The sequence below is a fragment of the Pollicipes pollicipes genome, unplaced genomic scaffold, assembly GCF_011947565.3.
Source record: "Pollicipes pollicipes isolate AB1234 unplaced genomic scaffold, Ppol_2.1 Scaffold_3087;HRSCAF=3621_pilon_pilon_pilon, whole genome shotgun sequence".
NCBI classification, from domain to species: Eukaryota; Metazoa; Arthropoda; class Thecostraca; order Pollicipedomorpha; family Pollicipedidae; genus Pollicipes; species Pollicipes pollicipes.
The window spans coordinates 32,156,500-32,174,840 of record NW_023596225.1 but is presented as its reverse complement, the minus strand read 5'-3'; positions in this window follow the sequence as shown (position 1 = coordinate 32,174,840).

Below are 18,341 nucleotides of genomic sequence, written 5' to 3'. Positions count from 1 at the left end.
CTTCACATGATGACACTTTTTTGGTGCTGATTCTGGTTGTGAAGCAGAAAGTAAGTGCCAGGCCAATGTTATCTTTGCGACTGCTGCAGGTAAAGTACCTGTTCCTTTTCAACATCTGAACACCTTTTGATTGCACATGATATATAGAGTTTCAGGTCTATTATGCATTTCCATACAATGTTTCAGTATTCAGAACTCCTGTCATGCATCAAATACAATAATATATGGAATCTGCAGTTGTTTGTCAGAGGTTCAGCTCTGGACCCTAAGGCAAAAATGCCACTTATTGAGCTGGGTCTGAACATACTTTTTGACTTGACCTGTGTGGTTGATATCATTTGTGTTGAATGCAGCTGCCCCCAGTATTGTAGATCAGAGTGCCAGTAGTGTGGTCAAGCTGCATGCCATGGGAAACAGCAGGTAGGCACAGGATTTCATTCCTAACCTTCCCTCCTGCCTGGGAGAGATAGGCAGGCAATTTCATATGGCCTCAGCAGCTGATTTTATTGCAAATTCCGAAGGACTGGCTAGTCTCGCAAATATTAAATCCCACAATGTGCTGAGTCCATGCATCTGATGATGCTAGTAAAGTCATATTCTTCCTCGGGTTTGTGTTCATCTGCTGGAATGCTGGCAGACATTGTTACATAATATAGCTCATCATGCATGTCTCAAAGGGTGTTCACAAAATACCAGGTGAGTGTTCCACATTTGTATGGGGTTTTGAACTGAAACAGACATTTAGAATCATTCAGTGCAGTTCACAGCCCTGCCCCCCTTAAGACCTAAACCCCTGTAGGTTCTGAGGTACATGCCCCAAAGATTTGCAAACTAATTTGAGTGGGGGGGGGGGAGGGATTGTTCCAAGGCTATCCAGGCATCTATGAAGCCATTATAACAACATTCAATTTCTACCATCCCATTTGTGGTGCATTTGTGGCCCAGAAAAGTATCATTATTGAGTCATTCATATTTATCATTTTTTTAGCATGATTTTCAGACACAACGCCCACCAACTGGCCCTCAATCAGTATTGCATATCAGTGTTCGTGTGTGTATCAAGGTGCAATAATGCAATAAGAAATGACATTTTTAGGAGCATATTTACTAAATACAGAAATGGTGTTGTCTGGTGCAGTCTTTTTCTCTTAAAAGTATGCTTGCAAATGGACATAAGTGAGCTCATTCCATCATATCTGATGCTTGCCTCAATATTTTCAAATGTGGAATATTCCCTTTAATGACATACTTGCCATCACACAAAGAAGAATTGATAGTTCTAAAAAAGGATATGGAACTCCGAATGTTAGGCTGAATTTTTCTCCTAAAATTAGACCAAACAGGCAATTATGCAATGGCTTTCCACGTTCGCTCACATTTGATGACTTCAGGCTAATTGCAGTTGGGATGAAAAGTTATCATACTTTGTGATTGATTCTGTTCCATCCAGCGTGTTTGGCAGCACTGCCGGCTTGGCGACTGCGGGGGCGGCGGGCCTGTGACGCTCTTTGGTGTGCCTGCGTGGAGCTGGAAGCCGTTGACAACGATGACGTGGGGGCTGACAACTTCCGGATGTAGTGACCATATCAGTGTGTGTAGCGTTCCATCGATTGTTTTGGTGACTGAAAAGTACCGCGGGCGCTTTCTTGCAATAGAGCGAACGAGCAAGGAGTCCAGGCGCTACCGACATGTAGTCGCCCCCGACAGAAAGGAACGCCGATGAACCATGTGCTAACATTGACGATTGCCGCGATGGGAGTGGAGGGGGGGGGGGAGGGGGGATGGTGTGTGTGTGTGTGTATGTGTGCGTGGTGCACGTGCACCGATGCGCCGGCTCCCTCCCAGGCCTTATCACCCAGCTGTGGCTCGTCCAAACATGCCGATATCGGCGTCAATTCCAACCCGACGCTCCCCCCGAGAGCGCTGCGTGTCCTGAGCCAGCTCCTTTCCATGTCCGGGTATGGTGACAACGTTTCGTTTTTGGACCCAACGTCCGTGAGCACAAGTACGAAAGCGAGAACTAAGAACACTGCCCGACCGGAAAGTACAGCTGCGTGCCAACATAAAAACCGCAGGCACACGATGGGAGGTGATGTTCCATTTATAAAGCTGTACATAATTTTGAGAACGGGTGCCCATTTTTAACATGGATCACCTAAAAATAACGCAACCGGAGGCAAAACATCCGCAAACCAGTGCAATAGCAGAGGACATTGACTGCAAGTAGGCATTTTGTCCGCATGCACAGCCTGTTTCGGGATGAAATTTCACCCAGTGATAGGAACTCCCTTATGCATGTGCGCATTTTGGGATGTGTGTTAACCTGAACGCAGTTTTTAGAAACGTCACACTGCAGTGCACAGGTGTTTAATATTCATGAACACTGAGTGACTTGATTCAGCCTTTGACTACTCACTAGTGGCAGCCTCCAACAAGCGCTAATGTGGCATTAATCGTAATGAATTCAGGGCCGGCTAGGTGTGTGCCGGGCGCTATGGTTGAATTAGTGTGCGGAAAAGGACACTATCGGCCACGACGTTTTGAGAACAAGTTGCCCGGGGTCTCAGAGCGTCGTGGAGAACCTAGAACGCTGACCTCGCACCGGCGATGTCAGCCCGTCTGCTCAGCCGCACCAGCTGCAGCCGGGCGGCGGTGGGTCGGCGACCCGTGCCCCTTTGTGCGCGGCCGGAAGCGGGCCGCAGGTGACCCGGCCGGCCGGACGGACGGCCGAGGACCTTGAGACCGAGCGGCCGGGGAGACGTCGGCGGCGCGTGGCGTCCGGCTGCGGACACGGACAGTTGGATTGTCCTCCCGTCCTCGGAGGCGCGCTCCCTTGTCCTCGCGAAGGTTCGGAAGACTCGGGACCCGGCGGGCCGATCGTCGCGTCCTTCCTCAGGTGTTCAGGGGTAGACTACGCACACGGGTGGCCGGCCCGTCCCCCTTTCTTCCCTGGGACGGTCATCAAGCGGCTGCGGACCCTGTCACCGTTAGGAAGATCGCCCCTACCCCCGAAGATTCGCCTACGGACGACCCTGAACGTCACGCCCGCCATCACGTCACGTCGCGCCAGACGCCGCCGCCACATCCTCCTCGATGTGGTGGCGAGACCGCCACGGAGCCGGCGCCCCGGTGAGAGTCGATGCCTCTCTCGGCCGACAGCGACGCCGGCCGGCCGATCTCGGTCGGCTCACACTCAGCGGCTGACGCTCGGCGGCGTGAGGAGCCGCGCTGCTGTGAATCATCGGCCGGTAATCGGCCGCCGGTGGATACCTTGGGCGGACGGCGATAATGACGCCCCCGCGCCGGTCACTCGTCGCTCGGTCGGCCGTGTCGCGCCGTCGCTGGTGGGCGGTGACCGCGGCCGCCGGCCGGACCGTCAGCGGGCGCCGTCCAGACCGTCAGCGGGCGTCGACAGGGCCGTCAGCGGGCGCCGGCCGGACCGTCAGCGGGCGCCGACAGGGCCGTCAGCGGGCGCCGGCCGGACCGTCAGCGGGCGCCGGCCGGACCGTCAGCGGCGCCGGCCAGGCCATCAGCGGGCGCCGGCCGGGCCGTCAGCGGGCGCCGACAGGGCCGTCAGCGGGCGCCGGCCGGACCGTCAGCGGGCGCCGGCCGGACCGTCAGCGGGCGCCGGCAGGGCCGTCAGCGGGCGCCGACAGGGCCGTCAGCGGGCGCCGGCCGGGCCGTCAGCGGGGCGCCGACAGGGCCGTCAGCGGGCGCCGGCCGGACCGTCAGCGGCGCCGGCCAGGCCGTCAGCGGGCGCCGGCCGGGCCTTGCCGGAGTGAGCGCCCCCCCCCCCCCGGAGTTGCTGCCGGAGGCCGTGCTGGCCGTCATGTCGTCGGGCGGCACTGACCGCGGCACGACGGCGAGTGCGCAGTGGAGCTGATAGCGCCGTTCGCGTGGACACAGGCGTGGGAACCGGTGCCCCTCATCGAGGGGGTCACGGCCTTCCCACTTCTTGTGAAAGGTTAACATTAACTGGTGGTGCATGAACCCGGCCGATACCAGAAGGGGTTTGATCCGCCAATTGTTGCAGGCCGTTTCCACGACCCGGCGCGTGCATGGCGTGCCAGGGGCGCAGAAACTCCCCGAAAAATGCATGGGCGACACTCCTGTTAAATCCAATGCTTTCCGCGCTGCGCCATAAGGTTTGTGTTTGCGCCAACTTGGAGGTGGGCCGTGGCCAGTCCTCTCCGCCCATCTCTCCCGCGCCTATGCATTATGCAGCGCTAGGCCGACTGTCCCGGGAGGTCGGCGGCGGGCCGCCGCCGTCACTGGCGCGCGGAGCTCTCGGGCTGGTGTTCCGGCGAGCGGCACCTGGCGGCGGCGGCTGAGTCAGCGGTCGGACGCGGCGGGCCCGCTGACTGCGCCGCGGCCGGCGGCGGGGGAGGACGGCGCCGCCGCTTGCAGGCCGCCCCCGCGCCTGTTGTCCTTGGGTGGCCGTGTCGGCGGCGCCGGCCGAGATGGGATCGATGGACCCGGCAGCGACACAGCCGACCGCCGGCCGCACTGTCCCGGCCGGGCAGGCCGGATGACGGAGGCGGAGCGGCGCCGAGTCCCGGCCCCCGAGATGTTCGCAGGCACCGGTGCGCGGCTGCCGGTCGGCTGGAGTGCTTTTGTCCTCGCCTCTCGCGCGATGACAAACGGTACACACCGCCACACTCCGCTGCGCGAAGAAGCTGAGTCGTTCGCCTTTGTGGCGCGGCTCTTCACCTGTCGGCGGGGCGGCCCGGGACGGCGTCCTAGGCCGGCCGAGTCGTATGCTGTCGCCGGCCGCCCACTCTGCGCCAGATGCGTTTTATGGTCGGGAGTTACTGCCGGTCGCAGTGCTCATACGCCGGCAGTTGACGGCGCTGACAGTCGACGGCAGTTCGGCTCGACGCTCGGAGTTTGTGGGTGAAGCGCGTCGCGTTTCAAAGGCGCTTGATTCGACCACGGCTGCTGAGGCACGGCAGGTGGTTCGGCGGGGATAATGGTTTCAAAGTTGTATGACCCAATTGTTGTTGGCGCGAGGCGCGTTGTTTTCGTGAGTCGCCGAGTGTAATTGGGAGAGGGCTCAATCACTGCTGTTCGGCGTATTCCATTCATCAAAACGTCCTTGGAAGACGGTTGTGCTTGGCACGAGAGGCGGCCTTTGACGCGCAGGCAGCAGCGGACGCCGGAGCCAAGCCCAACAGGGCACCTGAGCCGGTGGCGGCTGCCGATCCCGCCGCACCCGGCGGCGGCGGACCCCTGCACGCGGCCGGTCCGGCGCCGCGTGCACGAGAGAGGGGGACGGGTATTGTCGCCGCTCGTGACCGTGACAGGGGCGCTCGACCCGGCGGCGGCGCACCGGCACGGCACGAGCGCGGCTCGGCCAGGGGGAGGGGACTCGTCACCCACACCCGGCCCCCGGCAGACCGTGTCGACCGGCTGCACACCTGCGGCGCCGCCGCCGGAAAGGTGCGGGCCAGAATCACCTCGTTTGTGCCGTGGCGGCCACGGCCAGAGCGGCGCCGGACTGGCGGGGAGGCCTGGCCCAGCGGACAGCGGTCATCGGCGATGGCCACTTCGGCCGGCCGGCTGATGGTGCGGGCCTCCGCGGTGCGGCGGGCGCCTAGGATCGCCCTACCGGCCCCCCGCGGTGCTCACTTCTCGAGATTCCAGCTGCCCGATGCGTGCGAACTGTAGGTCATTTCCGGAATGGCCGCCTTGAGGGCCTTCCCTCATATTGAAATTGTACTCTTGTTCTGACTGAAGTTAGCCAGCCCCCACATGGAGGATCTTGTGTTGCGTACATTTGTGCCCGATGACTTAAAAACCGGGGGCAGTCTGATTCCCCAACCTAGAAGTTTGTCAACTTGGGATTCCCCAACGTGGAATTTTCCAACTTGGGATTCCCCAACTTGGGATTCCCCAACTTGGGATTCTTTCCGACGTCACATGTTGAGGCGATAAAAAACGTCCCAATCCCCGTTCGGTGGCATTTTGGGGGTTCTTGCGCCTGTGCTTTTGTGGTTCCGATTTTCCTACTTTTGCCACGTGCTTACATTTTCCCCGCCGTCAGCTTTCTTTCCTCGTCATCGGTGGCTGCGTGGCCTCCTTTTGCAGCCGGTCTCGGGTAGTTTATTTTCACATCACGTAGCGCACTCGAGCCGGGCCCGCTGTGCCGGTCTCGGCGGCGTCCACTCGCTCGCGCCGCGCGGGTGGCCGGGCCGCTCCGCCGGCACACCATGCCGCTCGCGGCGTCCACGCATGATGTCACTGCCTCCGCCGGCGGCGGCGGCGGGGGGTGACAGCGTCGAGTGCGCCCTCCTTCTCCTCCGTCCTACCCAGTGGCGCGGGGCTTTCAGCTGGTAGGCTGCCGGCCGGCGGATTCAGGAAGAGGAATGGGCATGCCCTCCCCCTGCTCCTCGCGAAGCGTAACACCAACTCCATTGTGGTCTATTAAATAACCAATTAACTACGGAAGACCCGGCCCCATACGCTCGGGGCTGTGGCACGGCCCTGGTCCAGTGATTGCGGGCTAGGGTGTGAGGACCCGGCCACGACACGGGGTGGTGGGGGGGGGGGGGGGGGAGGGGGGAGAGGGCAGGGCCCGCGGCGTCGGGGCTCGATAGCTCGCCTCGCACCTCGGCGGAGCGTAGCACCGCTCGACCCGCGGAGAACCAGCGCGCTCGTCTTCCACGTACCGCTGCAGTGCCGGCAGGGTGTGTACGTGCTCGCAGAGACCATGTGTGGAGGCGGGCACCATGCTTGTCGCCACGTGCAGGCGCCGGCTGCTCCGGACGGGTTTGGTGCGCGCCGTGCGGTCCGCCCGCCAGGGTGCATGTGGCCTTGTCGGTGTGGTGATTTCCGCTGTGTCCGTGGGCAGGTGAGGGCGTGGACTCGGAGGCGACTGCCTGCCGCCGGCGCTGGTGACTCACTGCCGAGTACGTAACGCGGCGGCACCAGACCGCAGCGTGGCGCGAGACTGGCGATGCCGCGGCGGTGCAAAGGCACTCACGGCGGGGGGGGGGGGGGGGGGTCCACTCCCGCGGCTCTTCGACCGCGAGCGTAGCGCGCGGCCGTGCCGGGCGGCGTGGCGGTCTTGCCTGAGACGAAGTGGCAGCCGCTGCACGTCTTCAGCCTATCGGAGCCAATCATCAGCTGATATGCAGCAGCGGCGCACCGATAGGCTGCGCCCGGCACGGGCTCGCGTTGCGCACCAGGCTCACGGGCTGCGGATGGCTTGGCCTCTGTAAACAAAACCACCAGTCAAACATGTCGTTCTCCGGCGCTGGCGACAGCCAACTGTGTCTGGCGATGCTCACGCTCAGGGAAAGCTGGCGTAGGCCCGTTCCGAACACGGCGTATCGCTCCGTCATTAATTCACATCAGTTTGCGGACGGGCGCGGCGGCCGGGGCGCGACTGCTGGTGACGCGCTGCCGACCCCGCGGCCGGCCGCCGGTCACGCCAGCGGCACCGACGAGCGCTGAATCGCTCGGCTCGCTCGGGTCTCGTGCATCACGACTGGGGCACGCCGGCGGCCATTTCAGCTCACGCCCGAACGCTGGAAGCGCTCCGTTGGGTGGCAGTGCCGACAGCTGTAGCAGCAGGCTGGGCGTACCACGCTTACTTTGTTACTAGTGCTGAAGGTTCTATCGATAACGCTTGCCTACGTGGGGTTTTTGTAGTTTTTGCTGGGCTGGTTCCAGGTCCTGATATGCTCCTGGGCGAGATATCGTGTCCTGATAGCCCTGCCGTGCGGCTCCCAGCTCCTTGTGTAGAGTTTCGAAGGTTTCCGTGTGCATTGGTAGGTGTAGCCACCGCATTACTCCGGGCACGTCCTGGCTGGGCTGAAGACCCGTGCACGGCAAACCAGTGGTGGTGGCCCGACCTGTTAGAGGTCAGAGCGCCGTCGAAAGTATAACCGTTCGATGGCTGCCAGTGGCGAGCGCGCCCGCCTGGCACTGAACGCTCGCGTAGAGCGACGGTGCGCGGAAGAGAAGCGTGTGGACGTGGATGTGTTCGGGGGGGGGGGGGGGGTTCATGCGGCAGCGAGACAGTGTAAACCTTCGCCTCGTTACATGAGTACTAATTTGCCACGAGGGCTATTAAACGTTCCGTGTACTGTTCCAAGCACGGGGACGGCTGTCTGGAAGACCATTCAGGTTGCCATTTTCAGTGCTTGGCAACCGTGTTGCCGCCTGACGACCTTGTTTAGCCGTGCCGTCCCTGGACGCGCTGAGCGAGCCAATTAGCCAGCTCAAGTGACGCGCAGATCTTGCCGAGTGTTGCTAATTATGTTTGGTCTGACTGCTAGTAAAATATTTGCAGCTAGCTTTGACTATGACTTGGTGCTGTGAATGTCAATGCATTTCACAAGTCTAGGAGTTTGGAACAAGCCAAAGAAGAATGCCTTCGTTGCTCGCATGCGGCCTTAGTATCTGTCATAGCTATTTGCGCTGTTTCTCTCGTTTTCGGCGAATACTATGCAAAACGCATGTGATCAAGATAAGCGAGCCCTTCGACGAAAAGTTTTTGTTATCGCGTGCCACGCCAGTCAATGGGGCTGCGATACGATACGTTGTTAACCCTGCAGCTGTATATACTGGTGGGCGTGTGTGGCACATGTCAGCGGCCAGTCACGAAGGCGTGTTTACCGATGCTCCGTTTCCAAGTGGCTGAGAGACCGGGCGTGACGTTCAAGATGAAAGCGATCGGATAGTTCCCAGCGAAAGGCACGATCGGTGTATGCACGCGTGGGTATTTGTGAGACTCGGTCATCATCAGAAGTACTTTAAATAACTGTGCACTGATAACTGTCCAAAAGAAGTATTGGTGGAATCAGAACGAGTTCAGCACACAAGGTATTTTGGAACAGGCCTTCCTGAGGTGTGGCTTTAAAGAGCATGTTTTCAAACCGTCTTCCATACAGCATTGGAAGATGCAGAGTGAAGAAGGCTGTGCGATTAACCCGTTCCCACTACTCCCAACAGAAAATTATTGATTTTACGAATACGCTTGTTGCATTCCCTTCGAAACCACGTTTCATCTAAAGCCGGATTACATGCATTGCGACTCAAATGACTGGAAGCAGGGAGACAAGAAGTCTGTGTAACGTAAAGTAAGGCTTGTGTCTTGCTGGCATGGGGTGTGTTTGGTGAGATGATGCGTATTTTTTGTGATGAGAGGATTTTGCTGGACGTTTCAAGTGCAGTTGTGTGGGTAAGTGATAGCGAAATGCATAAGATTGAGGGCATTGAGAAATTGAGATTATGAAATAAATTTACTGTAAAAATATGTTTCTCCACTAGATTTTCCAAAACGACACCACCCAGTTAGCTCAAAGCTGTTGTAGCGTTGATATACAACTCTCTTTATTATGTTTGTGACTGTGATGGGGTGGAACAAATATTTAAGATAACCCAAACATTTCGCATGCTGACAGGGTCTTATTGGTTTTAAGGCCGTTAGCATGCAGACCAGATGCCAAGAGGATCTGTCTGAAATAAATCACGAGGCGATCTGCTGTTGCAATCCTTTGATCACAATGTGCCGAAGAACATACTTGCACACACCCACATTCCGCGCACAAGTGCTGATTTAGTGGTGCTCCGACCACATTGCATCTCCACCGACTCATATTTGCAATCGAATACGCAGCGCTCGCCGCCATTGCCGAGCTGGGCCCGATCCGGCGGCAGACCTCGGGTGACGGGGCTCGCCGGGCCGGGCGCGCCCCGCCCCGCTGCAAGTGCAGCTGATGCGCCCGGTCACGTGACCGGCGCGGACCCCACCCCGCGACCTGCCAGCCCCAACAAGGTGATGCCTGCCGCCGGGAGCCGCCGGCCGGCCGGCCACAGTCTGGCGTCCACTCGGCCAGAGGTGTGCGGCTCCTCAGCGGCGGTGCGGCGCGGCGCGATGGCTCCGGCTACACCCACGGACCCGGGCGTCTCGGAGAGAAGGCTGTACTCGGGCGCTAGTGCCAGATTCTGGCAGTGCTGCCGCGCTGCGCCTGCGCTCCGCTGAGAGGGCGCGGTGCGGGCGACGCTCCCCGCCCGGGGGTCGGGCTGCCCGGCGGGGCGACCATCAGGTGCCGACAGACGGCCGGCCGGCCGGCTCCGCGCCCGACCGGCGCTGGCAGCCGGCCCTCAGCGTAAACACGGCCCTCCGCCGCCGCCGCCACCGCCGCCCGCCGCCGCCGCCCGCCGAAACGGAGCTGTTTGCTTAGCGGACCGACCCGGACCCGGCTCGGCTCGGCTCGGCTCGGCTCGGCTCGGCTCGGCTCGGCTCGGGCTCGGGCTCGGGCTCGGGCTCGGGCTCGGGCTCGGGCTCGGGCTCGGGCTCGGGCTCGGGCTCGGGCTCGCTGCTCGGGCCTCGCGCTTGCTCGGCCCCGGCCCGGCCCGGCGTCGGCGTGGCTCCCCCGGGCCGCACCGGCGAGATGCGACTGTTCCGAGTGCTGTCCTCCGGGGATGGCGCGGGAACGAAGGCTGGCGAGCGTCACTGAAGCAGTTCCTGGCGCTGAGAAAGCTTGTGCTGTATGTCTGTATGTCTGTATGTCTGTGTCTCCATGGACTTACCTATGGTGACAATGCGGACACGGTGACGCGGGTGACGGGCCTAAAATCATGACTCAACTGCGATCACGTAAGTTGTGTGGGACGGATGCGATGACACCAATGCTGGGACCGGTCTGCAATTCAACATGATACAGCGTCTGGAATTCCGGTTTCACGTTTGCAGTTTCAAAGCTGACTGAGCTGTGTTTGAGTTACTGCATGCTTCCCCATCTTGCCCCACCGTGTCACGTACACACCGTAACTGCCCGCTCACATGCCGCCGAGACGGGCGCCGCGGCCGGTCTGGGCGCCCGCCGGCCGCAGTCTGTTCCGGACCGCCCCGCGACGCCGCGTGACTGGCATCAGTAGAGTGCTGTGCGGAGGGGGGCGGGGCGGGCTGGTGCACAGCTGCCTCTGTCCGCCACCGCCCCGCTCCCCCCCCCCCCCCCCACGTCCTTAGGAGAGAGTCATGTTAGCGCACGGGGCCTGACGAAACCGACGACAAGTAGCTTGAGGTTGGAACCGGCCCGTTTTCCATAAACCTTGTGTTTGTCTGCGCTGGGACGTCGGTTCAGATCAGCTCAATGGCGTGTGGCGTGCGGCGCTCGAGCGGCCAGCGTAGCGCGGTAGCAGCGCTAGGCAGTAACGAGCTGAACTCTCAACGCGAATCCCGTGGAAAACATGTCGGCAGCCTGCTCGGCATGCAGTAGACCTCCAGGATGATAAGCTTGCGGTCAATTGTACAAATTTGGGATAAGGGTAGTCAGAGCTCGTTGGAATTCCAGGGCAATATTTTAACACTAGTTGTATCGTCACTTTGCAATTTCAAGGCAATGTTAAGACCAGTTCAGTGTAACTTTGTGATCGTGGTTTTGGGAACCGTAACAGCCGTGCAAATTTCCTTGTTTTTGAATGGTCGAATCCTGCTTACGAGGACATATTTCGCCGTACTAAGAGTACTCTGCTCGCGCGGGCTCCCTGCCCGATCTCAGAACGGTGCCCTTTGGCCCAGTGCGTCAACTTCACCTCCTTGCCCTAGTGGAGCCCCTTCTGCGTGTGCATATAAGCGTGCCTCTGCCTACGTGACAATCTGAGATGTCAACCATGAGAGGAACCATCAGCGTTTCTGTGCTTGAGGGTTGGTGTCGGACGAGCTCTTGCCTCGTTCGGTCATGTTTGCCCAGCGTCATCTGCTTGCCGTCATCCTCCAGAGTCGGTGTGTGGGCACCGCTGGGGAGGGGAGAGGGTGCGCCCGGTGGGCTGGTGCTCCGGGGCGGGCGTGCTGCGGGGTCGAGGGGTGGAGGGTGTCCGGTTGCCGACCCTCTGGGTCCGGCCACCGCCGGGAGAGAGGGGAGGGGCGTGCCCGGTCGGCTGGTGCTCCGGGGCGGGCGTGCTATGGGGACGAGGGGTGGGAGGTGTCCAGTGGCCGACCCTCTGGGTCCGGCCACCGCCGGGAAGTGGGGCAGCACGGGGTGTGGCGGTGTTGCTGGGCGCCGGGCGACACGGTGAGATTAGTCGGCTGTCGCGCTAGCTGGTCCTATTCATGTGCACGTAATTTGTGTCCGTCAATCATGATAAACATGCTCTGGACTGACTGGCATGCTCAAGATACACCATTTTAAAAACGGCATTGCCCATATCCTTTCACTTCTGCTGGTAGCTTACAAGTGAGCTCTCCTAATGCATAACTAGCACATGTAGCTTGTGGCCAAGCTAAGCCAGCTTGTGACAAAGCCTCTCCTGATGTGGCAAAGCCTTTGCTGTCAACATTGGAGCAGTTATTCCTCCCGAGCGCTGGCAGACGGACGCCACCGTCACAGATGGCGCCGTGCTGCCGCGTCAATAACAAGCGCCACAGGTCATCGCCGTCCCGCTCGCCGGCGGTCACCGCCGACCGGTCCTCGATTGTCCGTGCCACGGCCGCCCGCCCATCCGCGTGGTTCCGCACCGCCCGTCTGGCCGACCGTCGGGCCTGCCCGCCGCTGAGCGCGCGCGGGCGGCCGGGTCGGTGGGCCGCGGCGGGGCGGGCGTCAGCGGGAGCCGGTCCGGCTGCGGCGGCGGCCCGGTGTCGGCGCCGGCCGGGGCCGCTGACGGTGCAGTGGCCACGCCGACGCGCCCCGTGCCCGGACGCTCAGGCTCGGCGGCACTCCGTGGACACTCCGGAGTGGCCGGCCGGCCGGCGCCGGGCTGCAGACGCGCATCCGGGATGACGTCAGGGTGACGTAGTTTGTGGGCGCTGCACAAGTGCCCTACAAAGCTGGATGGTGATCGCCGCAAATACTTTTTAACCTTCTCAAGTTCTGGTCGGAAGACTTAAAGTGGGCCTAGAATGGCATGCGGTGCGACTGCATGTGCTCTGTTTTGTGATCTGTCATGCATTATGCCACGGGTCCGAAACAGTCGTCGGCGGTTGAATGCGGTGGAATGAGGTGCGAAGTGGTCTGCAACGCTTGTACAGACATCTGTGCGATACCGGCCCCGCCTCTTCCCGGGGCCACTGTGGTTTTTCCGTCCTCGGAGGTCTGGAGCCCTCGGTGTTCTTGAGGCTCCGACGTTTTTGGGGGGTGATACATTTAGAGCTCTGATGCTGTTGGGCGTCCCGGTGGCGTACAGAACCGCCCGTGATTTTTGGGCGCTGACGAATTTTGTGGAGCCCGCACAACTGTTACTCCTCGCGGTATCTTCGCTTTACTCCTAAGAAGAGGTCACGACCTCATAGCCCTGCCTTGCCACCCGCCGCTGCTCGTCGGCCACTCGGACCCGGCAGCGCCCCTCAGACACCCAGCAACACGGAACGCGACCAGATGAAGCTGTGAGACGCGGCTGTTCAGATCTGAGCGGCGACCTTGGCGTCTGCTCAGCGGCCCGCTACCGATCATCGTTACGGCCGTCGGGCGGCGGCGGCGGCTGCGTCTGCTGTGGAGCGGGCCGGCACGGCCGCCGCGCCAGCTGCGCCCCGACCGGCCTTGGTGCTGTGCTGCGGCACCTGCCGCCGCCGCGGGCCGCGGACGGCTTCTGGTGTCGGGCGCGTGCGAGGGCGCCGCGGGCGGGTCGCCGCCGCCGCCGCTGGAGGTCAGGGCCGGCCGTGACTCCCGCCGCTTACTTAACGCGCCCCCTGGTGCCCCCGCTCCATATCATCAACCACGGTTGGGGTGGCCTTTTGCAGTTATAGGGGCTCCATTCTCCTAGTTTTGCCATCAGTCCTCCAGTTTCGAGGGAGCAGCGGATCCTTTTCTCGTTGTCTCATAAACGAGTCGTGTTCATAAAGAAATGGGCTTGAGCACTGGCTGGCGGCGACGGTATTCAACCCATTCTAACCCCGCCCTTCATTCCGGCCTCATTAGAACACCACTAACGAGTGCGCTCACGGAAGGGAACACAATCGGTGGTAACCGTGTGTCCGTCATGATGTATTTATGCCTCCCCCCCCCCCCGCAGTCGCGTCCATTGCCGCGTGGTTGGCTAGGTGCCAGCTGACATATGTGCATGTGCACGCAAAAATGATTCACCGCAGTCCCACCCTTTGTCTTACCAACGAATCGGAGAATCATCAAATCTACTTCGTCCTGTAGTCTCTTTTGCTTTGATCTGCTATTCGTTTGAACATCTTCAAAGCACACGAAACACAGCTTGGGCCTGCTTCATTTTAACAACCTCTCGTGCCTGTAACGACCTCACGTTCGAAGCACCTCCTTCCACAAAAACACAAATCGTGGCAGCTATAAGTGTTTGCCTCACGTCCAGTCCACACATCGCTTTGTTCAGCTCTGTCCCCCGCGACAGCCTTGCCCTCCGTTGAAGATTAGCTTGTTTCGGTCGGCGACCGCGTCCTCCTTCTAGCTCATGTATATTCAGACTGCTATACATTCTTCCGGTGATTTCCTCTGCCTGTCCTTGTCGGAGGAAAGAGGAGAGGAGCCGGATGTACGTCATCGCGTGCTCGAGGCATAGGGGAAATCTTCCGAATGAATTCAACTTCACAATTCATTTCCAGTGGCTTTTGACGCAGCTTGACTTAACCGGGCAAGCCCTCACCCTATTCAACGCCTGTCATAGGAGCAAAAAACAGAGCATATGTGACGCATGTTATTGCATGTGCGGCACGGCTGCTCCGTCAGCTGTCCGCCCAGTGTTGGCGACCCCCCCCCCCCCCCCCCTCCCCCGCCCTCCCCCTCCCAGCCCGGTGGGCGTCGGGCGGCCGTCGGTGCACGGGGCCGGGCCGGGGGCGGTGTGCGTGGCGCCGTGGCGCGGCCCGGCTGCGTGCGGCGGCGGCGCCGAGGTGCCGCCATCGATCGGCCGGCGCCGCCGCTTCCGCCGTCGATAGCCGGCCGACTGCGGTGCCCCGCCCCCGCCCCCGCTCCCGCCCACCGCCGCCCGCCGGTGACCGCCGCCGGCCGCGGTGCGGTCCCGCGAGCCCGGCGGCAACGGACGTCTCCGGCGAACTGCGGCCGTGTGCGCACGGCCGAGCTCCATCCGCGCTCCCCGCTCTCCCTCCTCCGGGGACCCACTGCCGCCCGCGGGTGACCCGGGCCGCCCGCTCTCTGCGCGCCGCCGGCCAATCCGGCCGGTGCCGGCGGAGCGGGCCGGGCGGCTCGCTCGTCGGCGCGGCCCGCCCGTCGGCACCGACTCCTGGGGGGCCGAGGGGAGGGGAGCGGCGAGCGGAGCCGACCGACCGCGCCACGTCTGCGGCGGCCGGACCTGGACACGGGTGTTGTGGTGCGGGCCCGGCGCCGAGCCTGGCCGGGCGTACCGGTCTGTCCGGCCTTACGGAGCAGTTTTTGCTAGCCGCCGATCCCGGACACTCCGGTCTAACGGCCAGGGCGACAGCCCGCTGCTGATTGGTTTGGCAGGCTGGCAGATAAGCCATTAATGTTTCTTTGTGCGCCGCTTGATCGATTAGCCTTCAGGACACGTATGGTGCGTCTGCGCTGTCCGTCGATGTGATTACGGCAAGCTGTCATGTTGGACAGCGGTTGTGTGCGACGCCCGTTGGTGCACGCGGGAATCGTTACTGTACGGATTTAGATCTGTTCTTCGCCGTATGCTGGCGAATGTGTTCCGGAATGCGGGATCTTAGCGACTCGCGGTGTTTCTTATGGCAACGACAAGCACGTGTGCTTATGATGCTGAATATTAACTTTCATTTGCCAGGGTATTTGTGTCTAGTAACTACTTTTACGTGCGCTCGGAGTCTGCCACTGGTGCCGTTTTTGGTAACCTGTAATACGCGACGCGATTAACAGGTGGCGCGCCAATCACGACCGCCGTATCTGCCGGCACTACTCGGAATGCACCGCGTGGGATTTAGATTGATGTCGAGAGGCGGACCGACCGTAATTCTGGTGATGAAGGGAGCATTTAGTGCTGTTTCCCAGGCAGGGGGTGCAATTTACGGCAGAGGCGCTGTCCGCCGGGCGTAGGACAAAGGAAGGCACTGGTGTGGGTGTGGGTGTGGAAATGCGCCATCAGCGCGAACAACGCGGGCGGAGAGTGGGCCTTTGGACTTCCGCTCATCTAAACCGGCTGTACTTCATGCATGGGGTTGAGTAATGATATGACGCGCCGCAGCTTGGACCGGTCAGCGCGGCGGGGCTCAGTCTGCTTAATATTCCGCAGATAACGCCTTGCGCTTGGTCGATCTCAACTAAGCATCGCTCATGTAGTTTCGGAAGGATGCTGGTGATCCTTGAAATCTTCATTAAAGTCAGCCGTGGCAGAAGTTGACGTGGATGGCTTCGCTGGAATGACGTCATTGGTCGCTTCGTCGGTTCCTCCAGGGCAGTGTGCGCCCGTGTGTTCGTCGGGTCAAGCGATGTGCCGGGATTGCCGGGACAAAGGCTTCCTGGCAGCGTGCCACGCCGACGAGCGGAGCGCGATGCGCGGCCACTTCAGCCTGGGCTCGCCGTGCCCCGCAGACGCCGCAGCTGACCTGCTGCGGCGGCGGGCCGTTTGCACCGGGGAATAGCCAGCGTCACGCGACAGGACCAACTCACTGCTGGATGCCGGTGGACGGGGGGCGGGTTCGTGGTCTATGGAGCAGGTGCGAGGCTCGGTCATGGCCCCGGCCTTCCAGCCTGTTCCTTATGTTCGGCTTTACAGCTGTTGCCTCCGATCCGTTGCTGTCCTAAAAGCGCAGGAGCATTGAACGCCTGCTGCAACGTTGTGCTTTGTTTCTTTAAGTATAAGCCTCTTTATTACTGTGGCAACTCCGATCTCCTCTCCAGCTTCAATCTCTTGACAGCCGTATAGCCCTTCAATCCTTTCTCCGCGAGGGGCGCCCATTGTGCCAGCCCTCCAAGGGTCCACAGGCATGCGGGGATTACACCCTGCCCATCGCTCGCCCAGCGGGGCCAGAAATACCCGCGGCGCCCCCACCGGCCGGCACGGACGTCCCGGTGGTGGTGGCGCCACCTCCAGCGTAAACAGACGGCCGTTCTCAGGGGGACTCTGCCGTTCCCACCAAGGTCGCGGCGTCGCCGCCGCGGCCTGCCGGGGGTAACGTCCGCGGCGGCCGCCGCGTGGCGGCAGCACCGTCGCCGCCGCCGCCGCGGCCGCCGCGCCGCTGCTGTCGGGCCGCAGTGCTGGCGGCGCGCTGCCGGCGGGCGAGAGCGGCCGGGGACTTGTGCGAGTGAGGGGCGCGCGCGCGGGCCGCTGCGCCGTGCGGGTCGGCATGCTGCCACCACCGCCATGAAGGGCACCCTGGAGAAGCTGCGCCGCATGTTCTCGGGCAGGAAGCGGCCTGAGGATGACGTCACACTCTCGCGCTTCGCGCGCAGCACCTCCTTCAAGAAGGCGTCGATGCGCCGCTCGGGCCGGCGGGCGGCGCGCCAGAAGGCCGTGGTGACCAACCGCGGCATCTACTATGTGGACGCGGAGGAGGGCGCCGAGGAGGCGGCGCCGGCGGAGGGCGATCCTGCCGGCACGCTCGGCAGCCAGTCGACCCAATCTCAGGGAACTATCTCGTACACGGACTGGATCCAGATCAGCGACGACGACACCCTCGACAAGCCAGCGACCGGCCGCGCCGACAAGCGCGGCTCGCGCAACTTCTCGCTCGAGGGCAAGTCGGTGCCGTTCGACTCGCCGCTGCCGGGCGCCAAGCCGGAGCCGGCGCCGCGCCGCTGGAGCGGCGAGCCGGCCACGCCGCCGGCCGACGAGCCCGCCCTGCCCGTCACCTCCACGTTCGGCTCGTCGTGCACGTCGGGCGTGCACTCGATGGAGAAGCCGTCGCGGCTGGACGGAGCGGAGGCGGAGGGTCGGTGGGCGCGCGCCGCCGCGCGCCGCCGCCCACCCACCGTCGTCGCCACGCGCGACAACCTGCGCCGCAGCCTGCGCCGGCTGTCCGGCAAGAAAGCCAAGAAGGCGGCGCGCCGGCTGGACCCGGCCGCGTCGGCCGCGCCCGACGACGAGCTGTGCCAGCGGCTGGCGCGGCTGCCGCTGGCCGAGGCTGGGGCCGAGGCCGAGCCGGCCGAGGAGGCGGCGACGCCGGCCGCGACGCCGCGCGTGCCGTTCGCCTTCAGCCGCCAGAACCCGATCACGCGCTGGCTGGAGGAGTCGGAGCGTCAGAGTCGGCGGCCGCTCATCAGCGACACGGACCGGCCGCTCTGGTCCGAGCTGGTGAACGCGCCGCCGCCGCCGCCGCCCGAGCGCGCCAGACGTCCCAGCAAGGCGACCAAGCGCGCTGCGCGTGCGCGCACGCCCTCGCGCAAGAGCCTGCGCCGCAAGCTGAAGGCGGCGCGGCCGCGCGTAGACGCCTCGGCGGCGGCGGCAGCGGCGGCGGCGGCGGGGTCGCGGCCCGCGCCGTCCGACCGTTAGTCGCG